This window comes from Marmota monax, unplaced genomic scaffold (assembly GCF_021218885.2).
Source record: "Marmota monax isolate L192 unplaced genomic scaffold, Marmota_monax_Labrador192_F-V1.1 WCK01_AAM20220418_F8-fsc00023, whole genome shotgun sequence".
NCBI lineage: Eukaryota > Metazoa > Chordata > Mammalia > Rodentia > Sciuridae > Marmota > Marmota monax.
In genome coordinates this window covers 19889130-19907117 of record NW_026692907.1, presented here as the reverse complement: position 1 = coordinate 19907117, position 17988 = coordinate 19889130, and the positions used below count along the sequence as shown (strand labels likewise).

The window sequence follows — 17988 nt, the reverse complement described above, 5'->3', positions numbered from 1 at the left end:
TTATCATTTGATTTTCACATTTTTAAAGAACTTTTGTAGTAGGTACAAGGCTTATAAAATGTCCAAAATTAAAATTAAAGATTCACCAGTAATAATAAGAATTTGAGGAAATTGCACATTATAGTACAACAAAGAGGAAGAGCTCATCTCCAGTTTGTTCATTATGGCCTGAAAATGAGAATAAGCACAATTGTACTTCACTTGTGCATTGTATTTTTTGTATTAAGTAAAATTCGGTTAGATAAATGAAAATTATAGAGCAACCTGTGTTTTCAAAATCCTGTTTCTTTCAGAAGAAAAAGGGGGAATAACTAGATCTCTTTTTTGTATAGCTAGAAATCCTCCCCAAGTGCAGCTGCATCTACTAGTGTATTGTTAAAAAGAAGTGAAGCACATCAAGTCAGAAAGCCTTTTCAGTGGTGGGTAGAGAGACAACACTGACTAGATATATACTTCTTGTCGGTCTTTGCCATGGATGTTGACATGTGCTGGATGCCCCTCCAGACTCCAGAGGAGGAGGACATTTCAGACCAGCCTCTAATTTTCCTCTCTCTTTTTTCCTAAAACTTCCTGACTTGCTCTCTCTCCCAGCTGTACAGTACATGTTTGCATTGCTCAAAGCATAGAACCCTCTCCTCCAACCAGCACGACTCCCTCACACTGACTCAACCCTTTGCCCTCAGTGTTACAGACTAAATGTTTGTAGTTCCCCAAATTCCTGCTTTGGGCCTGAGCCTCAATGTGACTGTATTTGGAAAATAGACCTATAAGAAGTAATAGGGGTGTGGCTTTGACCCATTTAGGATCAGTGTCTTTATAAACACACACACACACACACACACACACACACACACACATCATGTGAGGATACAATGAGAAAAAGTTGCCAACAAGACAAGAAGAGGCCTCAGAATGAATCCCACCTTGCTGACACCTTGATCTTGGATTTCTCAGGCTCCATAACAGTTCTGTTGTTTAAGTCACCCAGTCAGTCCATGGCATTTTGTTTTGGTAGCCCAAAAAGACTGACACAATTGGTCTAGTTATTCTGTGTGAATGAGAGAGCTAAAATTGCTCTTAAAGCTTCTAGAGTCTTTCCTGACTTACAGTAAAGCAAAATTAGCTCTTCCTAGCTCTGCACTCCCATGGGACTTGAAAAAGACTGTGATATGACAGTGTGTGCTGATTTTTAGAGTTGTTCATTCCTTCCTTCCTTTCATAATATCCTTGAGACATAAAAATCGTAGTTTGGCACAAATGAAGAAGGAATAAAGAGAAAAGGGACGAGAGAAGCCATGTAATCAGAGGGAAAGGAAAGGAGGAATATAGAAAGATAAAGGGGAAGCAGAATCTGATAAATTCAGCTATATATTCATCACCATTATCATAGATATACAGTGTCCATGAAAATGGATGCCTTCATATATCTGAGTGGATATCATTTGAAACATAAGTGTGGCTGACTGTCTTCCCCAGGCAGGGAGTAATTCATGCTCACCTTTATTGAAACTTTTCTAGATCTCCAAAGGGATGGAAAGACTGAAACTGTCTTTTATAACTTGTAGGGAGGAAGATTACCCAATAAATTTAAGATATATTATGCATGTCAGAGACAGGGAAAGACGCATGCTTTCCCAGCAAACTTCACAATTGGGGATTGCATCTTTATGAATCCTGAAAGTTACTAAAATCACCTCCAACAAAATTCCTAAATTCTTTATAGAGAGATGGCATTTGTGGAATCTCAGCTTGACACTGCCTAGGATATTACCTCAGTCTTATTTTTCATATGTGAAAATTCGGTCTACATGACTTCATGACTTACCCAAAGCCCCCAGTTCTAGTCTACTCAGGAAGAATGCAAGCAGGCAAGTGTGCGCACTCCCCTGAAAGTGGGCCTGCTGCCTGCTGAGAATGTGCTCATTTTAATTTTCATGAATCTAGAGTTGTCATTAGGCAAGCTTAGCCAATGTGTTCAGTGAGCAAACTTGCTTCCTGTTAAAAAAAATTATCCAAATTATCAGGTAGATGATCCTGGAGTTATTTTAATTAAAGGCAATGGATAAAAAAATTAGGCACTTAGATAGGTTTCTTGGACTCATAAAATTCAAAAAGGCTCTTCTGTCAATATGTAGGTTAGAGGTAATTCCTGTAAATGTGAATGTAAATTAACTGTGTAAATTCCCATGCATATTAATTACAAAATAAAACCTCACTGCACTATCCATTACTTCCATGATGGGAGCTCTGATTTTTAAGGGAAAAATTTTTATAAACAAACTAGAAATGTTTCAGGTCTCTATCTTGATCCTGTCTGACCTCAGACACTCGAGTATATAACAATTTTTTGATGAACTTTTGCCTTAAGGCATTCCACGAATGGAATGGTTACATAAAACTAAAGGACCCCACAAGGCAACACCACAGGAGAGTGATTTAACCTCCAGGGACTCCTGCTTATAGGTATATTTAGAGAAATATGCACACAACTCTCCTATTAATGATGATATGCAAATTAGTTATTTGAAGCAACCATAAATGATTTTGCATTTTTAGACAACCTTTTGATGGAGATAGAAATCTAATGTCAAGCTGTTAGTCATCTGGCAAATCCCTAATTTCTGACTTTAATTTCCAGTTTGACTATTTACATGTTTAAAAGGCTCATAAAATGTAACAGTAATCATTTTTCTATTTAAGAAATTAGGAGAATCTCCGTACCCCAAGTCCCTGAAGTTAGGTGTGATTTGGTATTTCTTATCTCAACCAAATTTAAAATTAATCACTGAACTAATTAGTTATATATATTTAATGGTCCATAATTTAATCTTCAGTCTTCTGGGCAAGACATTATTTAAAGTGCCCCAAGTGAACATAGAGTATAACTGATCAGATGAAATAAAGAAAAGATAAAGACTATCAGAAAAAATAAAAGGTGTATATAGAAGTTGGCCTTGGTGGAGACATACTAATAACATATGATTTAGTAGAAATCAAATAATATTAAATAAAGAAATAAGCTTTATTATTATGCTAATTTAAGAATTAGTAATTTTTTCTGTAGAAGTTATTGCTTCAAATATAATGATTATATTCCTTTATATAAAATAATTATTCAATTAAAATTGTGCTTTCAGTGACTAATACATATGTATTGACATATAACTTCTTGTTTGGAATATTATTAGCTAAAAGTTACGTGCTTTTGAGTGTCAATCACTATTCTAAGCATAATGTACAACCATTATAATATAGGCACTATTCCTTGTCTCATTGCACAAATGGAGCCCAGAGAGATTTACCAGCTTGCTTAAACTCACATCATTACGAGTGGAAGTGGGCGATTCCATTCTGGCTAACAGAAATGTTCATCTTAACTTCCATGTGTTGGTTCACAAAATATGGTTCATGTAATAACATTATTTGGTCCAATGAATGACCAACATCCTCTAAGAGCTTGTTAGAAAAGTAGAACACTGGACCCAATTGAGGCCTGATAATTCAACAACTAAGTACAGTCATGTGCATATAATGACATTTTGGTCAATAATGGACTACATATGTGACTGTTGTTTAATCAGATTATATCACTAACTGATATTGAAGCCATTTTAGCTTGTGCAGGTACACCATGTGATGCTCACACAATGATGGAATTTCTAAGGACACTTTTCTCAGAACATTTCCACATTAAATGGCACATGACTCTACTGCCTCTTAGTGAAACATTCCTTCCACAGCTATACTATGTATTATTTTATATTCCAAATTGATAATATATGCTTCCAATTTTAAAAGGAAGAAAAAAGCTCCTTAGTATCAACTTCTGTAAAATTTTGTATCAATTAAAATATAAGACTTAGGCATTGAACCAAGAATTTATTATCTAATCAATTATTTATTAGAATATTATTATAGAATAATATTCTAATGATTTATTATTCTATAGTTATTCTATTTTTGATCTTGCTATTTAGTGGGAGAAATGAAAGGTACACATTTGAGTCCTGTTTAAGACTGATCTGGATTCTACTCCTTTCTGATTGAGGGCAAGTTACTTAAACTTTGTTTTCAACTCTACAAAAATTGAGATAAATTTGACAGTGTCTCTGAAATATACCCATGAGCAGCTTTTTCTTCATCACTCATATACCAGCATACTGTGGTAGCTTACTTCAGTAGCAGAAGTTTAGTGTTTACAGCAAGCCTGGAGGTCCTTTCAACTGTAAAGGTAGTTTCACTTTTTCACGGTTTCTGATTTCAGTAAGTTTGGGGTGACCTCTGACAATGTGCATTTCTTTTTGAGGGTTCTGGGAATTGAACTCAAGAGTACTTGACCACTGAGCCACATCCTCAACCTTATTTTGTATTTTATTTAGAGACAGTGTCTCACTGAATTGCTTAGCACCTCACTTTTGCTGAGGCTGATTTTGAACCCTTGATCCTCCTGCCTCAGCCTCCAGAGCTACTGAGATTAAGGCAGGCACCACTGAAAATTTGCATTTCTATCAAGTTCACAGGTGATAATTGCTTTTCCAGCTGGCTAAGGATTACATTAACAAGACACCTTTCTGGCCTCTGGTTTCATCTAGGTTGATCACCAAGAGTATTTCCCAAATTAATTTAATTAGACATTAAAGAAGTCTCAGGGTTATCTTGTACATAAAATAGCTCTGATTCTAGAAATATAGTGAAATAATTCTTTCAAACTGGGTGGAATTATACCCCACTGGGTGAATACCTCCTAGGAACCTGAGGCATGCAAGTATTTGGGGGATATGTATTTGCTGTGCCTCTTTGTGAGTCATTTTATTTCTTCTTCCACAGAGGTCATTTCTTCCATGTTAATAAGCAAATGTGCTCTGAGAGAACTATGCTGTTTGTTTCTACCAGGGTGATTCTGAGGAGTATATGCCATCCCATTATTGAATGTTTTGAACATAATCCCTGCATCATGTATATTAATTTTGTATTATAAAGTAAGTCATTCATATTCTAAGTATTTGTAGTCAAAGAATTTTTGAGTTTCTTTGAATTATCTATGATAACAGGTCATATTTAAGATAAATGAAATATAGAAAGAAAATCATACTAAGAATCACAGTTCATTATTAATATCAAACAACTATAAAATGGGTTTACTAAATTTTAACCATGTGTTTTTAATCACAATAATTTACTAAACAGTATAATGATTTGGTTTTATAAATAATTATTTTAATCATTGCTATGTATCTAAAGTTATTAAATAATGCAAGGAAATAAAAGTTATAACATTATTATAAATTGGTGATTAATAAACCTTTGGCAAATGGATACATGATAACTAAGAAGTTTTTCATAATAAATATAACATTATAATACATCATAATTAATTCTCATAATTTTATATGGATGTATCAAAAAAAATTCAAGATATAAGAATTTATCAAATTACCAGAACAACTTTATTTAAAGGAAACCAAGCAGTCTAAAGTTTTAGCACAACCTGCTTAGTAAAACATTTTTGTAGCATAAGTACTCAAGTAATATCGGTCAGTCTAACAGATTATCTAAGTTCTTGTGATAAACAAATAATGCATTTATGTTATGAATAAAATTACACTATTTTAAACAAGAAAGTGGTGTAGGAAGTAATCAGGCTCTTTTTTCTATTTTTCTTTCTCATTTTTAATCTCATAGTACATTAAGCATATTTAACGGTAAACAAAGGGTGAAACAACAAATAGTGTAAAAGTTACAAGCTATGCCATGTATGACTTGTAAATCCCTGAAAGCTGGTGTCATTGTAGTCTCTCTGTGTTCATCCAAGGAAAAATCATCAGCCCCTTGAAAAAGCACATTAGCTGACAGTTTTGGCAATTATTAGTCACAATTCAGTGTTATCAGCTTATAGCTGGATATTCAAGTATTTTCATTTCAGTTTTGAAATTACCATAAATATCACATGGATGATAATTTTGCACTACTCTTGTAGGTGATTTATGAGAAATTATGCTGTTGAAGTTATTAGCAGGGACATTTTCTTATAAGCATTTAGGGGTTTCCAGTATGATTAGTCAGCTTTTTGTCACTGTGACCAAAATACCTAATAAGAAACACTTAGTTCAAAATAAATTTTTCCTCCTCTAACAGTTTCAGAGATTCAGTTCACAGTTGTCCAACTTCATTGTTCAAAGCCCAAGGTGAGGCAGAATCGTTTGGTAGAGCAGAGCTGTTCCACACATGGAAGCAAAGAGGCTCAGGGAAGATGAAACCTTCCAGGGTAGGTCCCCAGTGACCCACCCACTCCAGCCCACCTACACCTACACCTATCACCCAGTTATTCCATTTCAATTAAGATGCTCTAACTAGCTTCTCTAATTATTTCACCTCCTGCATTAATATGGAAGCTTTTGGGGCATCCCCTCATATCTAAACCACAACACAGGTATTGGCCTTTGAAGTGATATACTGTTTTTAAAGTCAAATTTTTTAGGAAATATAAATTTTAAGGGGAGATATTATGTGTGAAATTTCTTTTGGTTCATAATTGCATTATTTGTAAAATGTTCAGTGCCATTATTAATAAGGAGTATTAAAGGAACACAGATGATTTAGCTCAGAGAAGAGATTAGTTAAGAGCACAAAGAAATATGCAACATATACTTGATCTGACAATTACAACTCAGGGTTATAAGAGGAAGTTGCTTTAAAATTTTTTCGAAACTGAAACTACAAAATAAGATGATTTTAAATTATTGATAACAAAAGTTCTAAAACCTACCTAGACTGATGATCTTAAATCAAGAATAGTGTCTGTAACATTTTCAAGTCTGAAAATACAAATAATGCACTTTCTCCTGCAAAACTAAACATTCCCTAACACTATTATAATAAATGCTAATCTTTTTATCCATTTATCTATAAATCTGTGTAAAAGTGCACATACTCATAATGATGCAGTGAACACATTTCATTTAATAAAATGTATTATATATATTTGAGCAGTCTTCCTAAAACAAAATATTAATGCAATCTTGTGTGTGTGGGTGCTTTACCACTCTCAGCAATCAACTGGATGCTGTCTAAAATGAGCTTTGTTTATGAAAATTTATTTATGTAAGTTGAAAAAGCTACTGTATCCTCAGTTGTCTCACATTTTTACTTTGTATGTAAATCTATCAGGCCATTCCACAAAAGGTCTAGACTGAAATCATTGTGTTGCGCCCATTTAATGTACTGTTTTCTTCTATAATTGCTTATCATCATTCCCAAAGTGCTGTATTTTCATCATTTCATCATCTTAGCAACCTGAGACATTCAACAGATAATTTAGTGCACATATGATGCATTTTTTCTTTCTTTTTTATGTTCCAAGAATCCAATAAAATTTTCTCTCAGGATAGCATAATTTCCTGGTCATTAAGTTAGAAAATGTTTTGTATCCTACTTTTCCTTCAAAATTATATTTGAACCACATTAATCATTTTTTATAAATGTTTTATTCCTTTAAACATTATTAAGAAAATTCTATATGTTAGGCAGTAAAATAGGGTCTGGAATGCAATCATGAACAAGCTTGACAAAAACCCAACTCTCCTGGAACTGATTTTCTGGTATAAAAATACAGATTTTTTAAAAAATGTAAAATACAAAATAATCTTGTTGATGATTATAATTGAAAAATGATTAAGAAAATGGTGTTTAGAATTACAAGAAAAAATGTGCACTTTATACTTTTAGATAGAATGTCCAGAGGAAGCTTCACCAAGAAGGTTAAGCTTTGAATAGTCCTGAAGAGATGGCCAAGCTGGTCTGTGAGGAAGAGAGCATGAACAGACAGAGCACAGAGGATATTTAAAACAGTGGAACTATCCAACAATTATAGTATAGAGGTGGATACATGTCATTATAAAATTCTCAAAATCCACAAAATGTACACCAAGAGTGCACACAGTGTAAAGCATGGTCTGTGGTTAATAAGGAGGTCAGTGTAGGTTCATGGAATCTTAATAAATGTATCACTTTGGTTCAGGATATTGACAGTGGGAGAGACTCACACACAGGGCTTAGGGATTTGTGGGAACTCTCTACTTTCCACCCAATTTGTTGTGAATCTGAAACTGCTCTAGAGAAAGCCTTTCGAAAGAATCAAAGCATAGAAAGAATTTCTCTCTCTCCCTCAAAACAGAATGCTTGTGAGAGGGGAGCAAATTTTTACTGGGGGGTATTGAATAAATGTCCATTGTTACTAAAAAAAATTGGATGATATTTTTCTTTATATATTCTGATTCTAATAGTTGTTTTATATCTAATTTCCAAATTTATTTAGAAAGAATAACATAGCCTCTATCGTTTCCTATTTTTTTATTCTTAAATTATACCAAATATTTCAATTATAAGTAGAGTCGAGTCAGTATAGTTAATTTGTTTCTATAATGCAAAATATTTATCCAAGATTTTTGAATCATGGATTATTAATGTTTTCATTGATTTTTAGTTCATGTTTAAAAATGAAATTCATAGCACACTTTGTGTTTTGGATAAAATAATCTCTATGATGAAGGAAATGACAACCAATGGTAAGACATACACTGCAGAGTTCTATGTTTCAATATTGAGGCATACATGTAAATCTTTAGGTTTTAGCTTGATTTGGATCATCATTTCTTTTGTCTTTAAGTGAAGGAAGTTAAGCTTGAAATAAATATAAAGACTGGCTAAGAAAACAATTAAGCAATATTTTAGAGACAGTAATGCCAAGGCATTAAATGAGATTGCAGTTTCTGTCAGTATGATCCATAGTTTTCTTCTGTTTTTGTCGTTGTTTTGTAAGCGTAGCATTTCATCATGTACAGGATCTATTTTCATTCTTATCCGTGAATAATCCAGGGAGAAGATTTGCTAAGGAAATAAAATGACCAGTATAATAGATTGAAGATTTCTTTTGTGTGTCCTCAGATAACACAGTGTCTTTAATACGAAGATGGAATTTTAGTTGAGGAGAATAATATAAGCCTCTATATGGAAAGTGAATTGTTATAGGTACATAAAGAAGGATAAGTAATTTTTGACACACAAATTAATACATTCATTAAAATATTTGAATTACAATAACTTCGCTATAGTTTGGATCTTGAATGTCTCCCAAAGGTTCATGTGTGAAAGGTTTGATTTCCTGGGTGTTGCTGTTGGAAATTATGGAATATTTAAGAAGTGGCTCCTAGTCACAAGTCTTTAGGTCTTTGAAGTCATGCCCTTGGAGGGGATTGTGGGACCCTGGCCCATTTTTTGGTTTCTCTTTGCTCCCTAGTGAGTGGTTTTGTTCTACCAGGGGCTTCTCCCACGATATACTACCTCACCACAAATAAACAGCACAAAATGGTCATGGACTTGACCTCCCAAACTGAGAAAAGACAAACCTTTTTTTTTTTCTTTATAAGATGATCTTCTCAGATCTGTTACAGTAATCTCAAGGAAGTTAACATAGTCATTAATATTCCTTGCTTTAATGTCAATTTTTATTGTTATCATCTTAAGTATCATCAAATAGTTATTGAACAGTATGTTTGATAATACGTGTCACTTTCTAAAGAGAAGCCTATTAAGGATTTCTTTCCCTATCACTTTCTTTAGCTCCTCTCTCCATCCTAATTCTAGTCCTTGCTGCTCAAATAACTCAGCCTTCAAGTGTGGAGAAGGCAAGAAATAGTTACGTTCCCTGATTTTTGGTTGCAAAATACACTGATCAATTTTATTTCCATGATCATAGAATGGAGATCCTGGATATAGGTCTAGGTCAATTGAGAAACTGGTCAAGTTAATGTTTGATAGTGTCCTTCTTTGTTTACACAGCTGTATCTCTTGTTAAAAATCTTCAAATTCAAATCTTCTCTGAGTCTGTTTTATGACCAACTAAACCAATTGATGCAGTCATTCACACAAAAGTTTCAGAGATATCTAATAACATCTCTAATATCTAATATCTAATAAGAAAGTATATGGCGTGGCTAAGAAGAAGTGTCAGGGGATACTCATAATACATAGTAACGAAGAAATCATAAGATAAGAATCAGGAGAGTTGCTTTTAGATCCAAACCATGTCACTCACTAGCCATATTTATTAAGACATAGTACCGAAAACCCTTGGCCTCAGTTTCACCATATATTTTTTCAGCTAATATTTACTTTTCATGTGTCTTGCTCTGTCTTGGGCCATTATGTACACTGGGATAAAATGATGATCATAAAAAAGGAGACATTATTTACTTCTAGGAGACTCATAGACTAATGGAGTCAAATTAACCAAGATATGGTTAAGTGCAAAAAAAGGAACCTACAGGGAGATGTAAAGAAAAATTATATGAAGGTTTGGGAGTGTGTAATTTCTGAGATTCATTTTAGATTTCAAATTTCATAAAATAATCCCACAATCCTTGATATATTTAAATGCTGAGAGTGGGCATGAAGAAACTCCATCAAGCCCTCTTTATTCTACAGGCAATCTTCTGCTTTCAGATTGGGTATGACTTGAGAAAGCCCTATTGTGCTCAAACACCATGCAGTTTGATTGGTTTCTCCAGAATGTACTAAATGTAGATTTTAGGATCACAATGTCTTTCTTTATCACTCTGTTGTGTTTTTTTTTGTGTGTGTGTGTGTGTGTGTGTTTCCTAAATTAAACCCAAGTCCTGCGTGCATTTTCCTGACTGGAAACTAAAAGTGTCTGAGAGTCTAAAACCTATCCGTAGCGCAGCTTCTCTTCAATTCTCTATTCAACATCACAAAACCTGTTTTTTTTTTGAACCTGCTCTTTCATGCCTCTGTCTTTTTTTGTATTTTTTAAACCATCCCGTGGTCTGATATCTCCTCTCCCAACTGGAGACTCAAGTGTACATTCATTCTTTTATATGTTCATTCATTCCAGTCATAATGTCAAAATGTAGAGCCCAAATCATACTATGAAAGTTTTAGGAAGCCTTCCTTGATTCTGCCAGGAAAATCTAGTTGTAGTCACCACTTAACAAATGTTTTCCAAGTATGTGTTTCTGCCATAAACACTTTTCATGCTTCATGTCATTCAAACCTTGCAACAATGCTGTAAGGTGGTTCCTCTTATTCTTTCTATTTCACAAATGAGGAAATTGTAGCCCTTCAGCTGATATATGGTCAGACCAGAATCCAAATCTAAGCATATAATTCTATAATCTTGTTTCTTAATCAGCACCCTTGTCTTTTTCATTTTTAAAAACTTTTTTTAAGTTGTAGATGGACACAATATCTTTATTTTATTTATTTATTTTCTTATTTTTTAATGTGGTACTGAGGCTAGAACCTAGCCTGGCAAGCATTCTATCACTGAGCCACAAACCCAGCCCCTCTTTTTTGTCTTTGAAACATTCCATTTGTTATCTAAGTGTAGTGCCTAGTACTTAATTGATTATGTTTTTGATATTTTAAAAATCTAACTTCTATATTTAAATATGAAATCCTTGTCCACAGGTGCCATATCATGTTCTTTTTATTATTTGCAATCTCTAGGAAAGCAATTTTAAAGTAAATTAATTAATTTTGTATATTATTCATGAACTTGAAAAAACGGTCAATCACTGTAATAAGTTTTGAAGATATACTTCTGGAATATGTATTTTTTCTCAATAAGTAACTATTTGAATATTTGTACATAAGTAGTTAATACATTTGAAATACTAAAAGCTTATAATGACAAGATTGCTTTACTTTCAATGATTCATGATATCATATAATATATTTAAATTTCAAAACACCCTATTATTTAACCCTAGAAGATTGATAAATGAATGAATTTAAAATATCAAATCTCAGGTGGAAAAAAAACAATAATAATAGCAGCAAAATATGAATATTATACAGATCATTTATTGCCCAAACAAGGTAAACCCTATTCATAATAGGTTTCTAAATAAATTACTTAGAGGGTTTTTGACACAAACAAGTTAACTTTTCTGCAGCAGTGACCCTTGCTTGAATATCAGTTTCTTAGGAGACTAAGGAGGATTCTTTGAGCCCAGGAGTTTTGGGGACTGACTGGGCAACGTAGTGAGAGCCTAGGTGAAGAGTGATAGAATGAAAGAAAGCAGGGAGAGAGAAAACAAATAAGTAATGGTTCTATCTAGTGAAAGAAACCATAGATGTTTATTCAAATGCACAATTCAATCTTGGAATTTGTGTGTGTGTGTGTGTGTGTGTGAGAGAGAGAGAGAGAGAGAGAGAGAGAGAGAGAGATTTTGTTGTTTTGAAACTATCAGAATACTTTTGAATATATAGAAGCATCTTTTAGAATTCAGAAGCAGACTTTGGGATTCTCTTCAATACGATAGAAAATTATAGAGGCATGTTTTGGTCTTTGTTCCTTAATTACTCTGAATTCAAAGACAATTCTCCAAATTTTGAATATTTTTTAATACTCACTTGGCTCATCTTACCTAAATTTGTAATGACTGGTTATGAAACATGAAATACATATAAGCAGATGTTTATTATAATGACTGGCATTGTTTGGGTTGTCATATCCTTAAGAGAAAAGAGAATTTTCTATATTTCTTTCTTTGCTATTGTACTAAGATTGTAAAGTAGGACTGATTTGTCCTCATGTCTGATACTGCTTTTTATCCTTAAAAATCAGATAAAAATCATTACCAGATAACCAAATTTTTTTTTCTATGAGATTTTGATAACTGTGACAATTACTTACTTAATTGGTATATTACTCTTCCCACTGGTATACTAATTACAAGGAATTTACTGTCATATAGAATTGATGAAATAGTGTATGGTTGTTTATGAATCTTAACTCTTAATTACCAAGATCACATGATTATATGTATATCACACAGAAATCACTCAACCATATTCCTAAATGAACTAATGAGTACTAGGGATGCTGAAATTACTTTTTCATGTTTTAATTTGAATTTATATTATTTTAGTTATAGATATATGACACATTTCATTTAAGAAGATTTTATGTGTGTGTGTATATATATATCTGTGTATATATATGTGTGTGTGTATACACATGTGTATACACACATAGATAAATACCTATACAAATATCTCCTGTTAAAGTTACCATTGACATATATCTATTAAATAAATCCATATGTTTTTAGTAGTATTATGAATTTTTCAATTTTATATGTATTACCATAAACTCATCATTTGAACAAATGGTCTATTCAGAAGCAAGAGCTCCATTTTGAAATGGAGATAAAGTAATATTAATATATAGGTACATTAGTATATGTGTTAATAAATTAATATAAACAGAAATATTCATATCCTTTTAATTTTAATATACACTGATAGTGAAATTTCAAGTATAAATAAGAACATGTTCTTCCTATGGATATCAGTGAAATTGTAAACACAACCCAAAAACAAGACTACATCCTTAGAATCTCTAGTCTTCAAGATTATGGTTTTTACATATGTATATGAATATTTGTATATATGTCTTTTCTAGTAAATCATGTATGAATTTTAATGAGATTTTTAGCTCAAAAGTAAAAGGTTGAAACAGTGTGTGTCATATTTTCTGGGCATTTTTCAGTCTTTTTTCTGGTCTTATAGTGAACTGAACTTACTGAAGATGCCATGCTGTAGGTGATTTTTCTGGATTTTATTTTTGCCAGTAAATTACATTTGGCATCTCTGCTGTGTCTGATTTTTTACTATGTGACTTGGATAACTCTTCGGGTTAAATTAGGGAGTAGTAAATTAGTACTCACAGTTGATCATGGATGAAAAGACAGGCTGTCTAATGGACAGAGATGTTAGAATTACACTCTCTTGAACTAGACATTGTTAGTTCCAAGCTAATAAACAAGAAATGTGCATCTTTTCAACAGGGTAGTCATTAGTTGTTCTGCATTTCCACTGTATTCTGATTATTTATAATTATTTGTTGCATTAGAACTGTAGAAAATGACTTAAATCAATAGATGCTTTCTCCTGATTTCTAAAGACCATCCTCTGTTCTTTTCTAGTAATTTCACTTTCTTTTCTTGGTGCTTGACTTAGGAAAGAATAATTTTAAAAATAATTATTCATTTACCCTGAAATGGAAAGGATTTTGATTTTTTTTTCTTTATAACTTTTTAGTAGAGGTTTATGTGGAGAAAAGTAGAGCTTAAATGATGTGGTTCAGTTACCATTAGTTTCTCTGAAGGCCATAGAACCCCATCTTTCTACCTTGCTGCTTCCCCATCCTCAGCTTCCTCATGACATCCCATTGTCTAGTGTGCCTGCTCCAACTGCAGATGTTACATTCACATTTCATCAACAGAAAGGAGGAAAAGAACTGAGAAAAGCACACTTTTTATTGAGAGTGACTAGATATTGAATACTGATTCTGTTTTGCTTTCATTTACCACAGTTTGTCATATGGTGGATTAGTCAGGGTTCTTCAAAGGAAATAGAACTAATTATGTATGTGCATGCGTGCACACACACACACACACAAACATACACAGAGGAGAGAGAGAGAGAGAGAGAGAGAGAGAGAGAGAGAGAGAGAGAGAGAAAGGAGGTATTATATATTACTGTAAGAACTGGCTCACACATGTAAGCCAAGAAATCTATCTGCCATCAAACAAGTCAGCAAACTGAAGACCTTAGATAGATAATCATGTAATTCAAACCTGATGGGGGTAGGGTGCTGGGTAGCAGGTAGAGTTCCTATTTCAGTCTATTCAGCTAATCATTTATGAAGCAAAGAATGGGAATTTGTATACTCTGTGTTTTGTTAATGCCCCTTTTGTTTACCTCATTATATGATTCTCATGTAAGTCAGATAGATAAGGATGTTTCTTTTCAGTGAATATAGTAGTGAAAACATTGCAGGGTGGGGGTATTTCACTAACCTTCCTGTTTATTGGATTGATAGGGCTTAGGTAAACAGGAATATTTTCACTGTGATAATTTACAAGTCTACTAATTTAGAATAGTACAGAAAATTACACTAACAGCACAGAGCTCTATACTGATATTAAATAACGCTTGACTAATGGTGGTATTGTACGTGCACTTGTCAAAGTTATTTGTAATAGAGCAATACCATGCTTATGTAATGCCCACTTATAAAGAATATGTCACTTTGTGAAATATCTTTCCTGCTGAAGCCATTGATTACTTTGGTTTACACTTCATGGAATACACTGGTATGGATAATCTCTAAATCAGCAAGAGTTGTCATTCAAGAAGGTGAGAAGCTCATGTTTAAACAAGGAAACTATATCTTTAAGAGCAGAACTTGGATATGAGAGGGAATGGTTTCTTCTCTTTTTGTCTCTATCTTTTGAGTCTGAGCATTTTGTCTGGGCTTTAACTGTTAGTAAAGTATAAGAATTGCCTCTATCCCAAGCTTGAATCTCTGCCCTCTGGGTGGTGGAGGTAGCCTTCCTCAAGCCATCATCATTCTAAATGGAGAAAAACTGAAGGCATTCCCTCTAAAATCTGGAACAAGACAGAGATGCCCTCTCTCACCACTTCTATTCAACATGTTCTTTAAACATTGGCCAGAACAATTAGACAGATGAAATAAATTAAAGAAATAACTATAGGAAAAGAAGAACTCAAACTAGCACTACTTGCTGATGATTCTATACCTAGAAGACCCAAAAAACTCCACCAGGAAACTTCTAGAACTAGTAAGTGATTTCAGCAAAGTGGCAGGATATAAAATCATCACCCATAAATCAAAGGCATTTCTGTATATCAGTGACAAATCCTCTGAAAAGGAAATGAGGAAAACTACCCCATTCACAATATCCTCAAAAAAAAAAAAAAAACCTTGAGAATCAACTTAATGAAAGAGGTGAAAGATCTATACAACGAAAACTACAGAACCCTAGCGAGAGAAATAGAAGAAGACCTTAGAAGATTGAAAGATCTGCCTTGCTCATGGATAGGCAGAATTAATGTTATTTAAATGACCATACTACCAAAAGCACTATACAGATTCAATGCAATTCCGATCAAAATCCCAACGGCATTCCTCATAGAAAAACCAATCATGAAATTCATCTGGAAAAATAAGAGACCCAGAATAGCTAAAGCAATTCTAAGCAGGAAGAGTGAATCAGCTAGTATTGCTATACCAGACCTTAAACTATACTACAAACAATAAAATAACAAATAAACAAAAAATAGCATGGTACTGGCACCAAAACAGGTTGGTAGACCAATGGTACAGAATAGAGGACACAGAGACTAACTCACAAAATTACAACTCTCTTATATTAGAAAAAGGTGCCAAAAGCATGCACTGGAGAAAGTATAGCATCTTCAACAAATGGTGCTGGGAAAACTGGAAATCCATACGCAACAAAATGAAATTGAGTCCCTATCTCTCACCATGCACAACAGTTAACTCAAAATGGATCAAGGACCTAGGAATTAGACCAGAAACTCTGTGTCTAATAGAAGAAAAAGTAGGACCTAATCTTCATCATGTGGGATTAGGCCTCAACTTCCTTAATAAGACTCCTATAGCACAAGAATTAAAACCAAGAATCAACAAATGGGATGGATTCAAACTAAAAAGTTTTTTTTTTTTTTTCTCAGCAAAAGAAATAATCTGTGAGGTGAATAGAGAGCCTACACCTGGGAACAAATTTTTATCCCTCACACATCAGATAGAACTCTAATCTCTAGGGTATATAAAGAGCTCAACAAGATAAACACCAAAAAAGCAAATAATCCGATCAATAAATGGGCTAAGGACCTGAACAGACACTTCTCAGAAGAGGATTTACAATTAATCAACAAATATACGAAAAAATGCTCATCATCTCTAGCAATCAGAGAAATGCAAATCAAAACTACTCTAAGATACCATCTCACCCCAGTAAGAATGGCAGCCATTATGAAGACAAACAACAACAAGTGTTGGTAAGGATGTGGGGGAAAAAGGTATACTCATACACTGCTGGTGGGACTGCAAATTAGTGCACCCAATTTGGAAAGCAGTATGGAGATTCCTTGGAAAGCTGGGAATGGAACCACCATTTGACCCAGCTATTCCTCTTCTTGGACTATACCCAAAGGACCTAAAAATAGCATAATACAAGGACACAGCCACATCAATGTTTATAGCAGCACAATTCCCAGTAGCTAAACTGTGGAGCCAACCTAGATGTCCTTCAGTAGATGAATGGATAAAAAAAAAAATGTGGCATTTATACACAATGGAATATTACTCAGCACTAAAAAAAGAATAAGATCATGGCATTTGCAGGGAAATGAATGACATTAGAGAAGATTATGCTAAATGAAGTTAGACAATCCCCAAAAAACAAATGCTGAATGTTTTCTCTGATATAAGGGGGGGTGACTCAAAGTGGGGTAGGGAGGGAAAGCATGGGTGGAAATTATCTCTAGATAGGGAATAGGGGTGGGAGGGAAAGGGAAGGAGAAAGGGAATATCAAGGATAGTGGAAGGAGACAGTCATCATTATACAAAATTCATGTATGAAGATGTGAATTTGGTGTCAACATACCTTATATACAAACAGAGATATTGTGGTATAAAGGTGTATTAAGAATTGTGATGCAAAAAAAAATAAGAGATCATGTATAATGGCATAATTTGGCGTGAACATACTCTATACAGAGTTATGAAAAATTGTGCTGTGAATGGATAATTAAGAATGTAATGCACTCTACTATTGTCATGTCTATAAGAAATAATTTTAAAAAATTGTCTCTAACTATGAAGTCAGGTGGGGGTTTGGGTCCAGCTGGACTGAGCTTAGTTTTAAGCTAGATTTTAAGATAGATTATCTAGGCGAAATTATTTTCTGTTTTCCTCATTTTGGTTACTCCGCAAAAGTTTTAATGATGGACAAATCATTTCAAATTCAAGCCTTTCTGAATGTAATTAAGAGGCAACTCTAGTAATAACTGTAATAATTTAGAAAGATGTTAGACCATGATGTCAAGTTGTCCTTTCCAACTGAAAGATGC

The 17988-nt window shown here is 33.6% G+C and overlaps 1 protein-coding gene across 2 annotated transcripts in view; it reads left to right on the top strand.

Moving 5' to 3' along the window:
• The window catches only part of Negr1 (neuronal growth regulator 1), an 811898-nt gene that overhangs the window by 158468 nt on the left and 635442 nt on the right, over positions 1-17988 (top strand). The gene's annotated exons all lie outside the window — the stretch shown is intronic.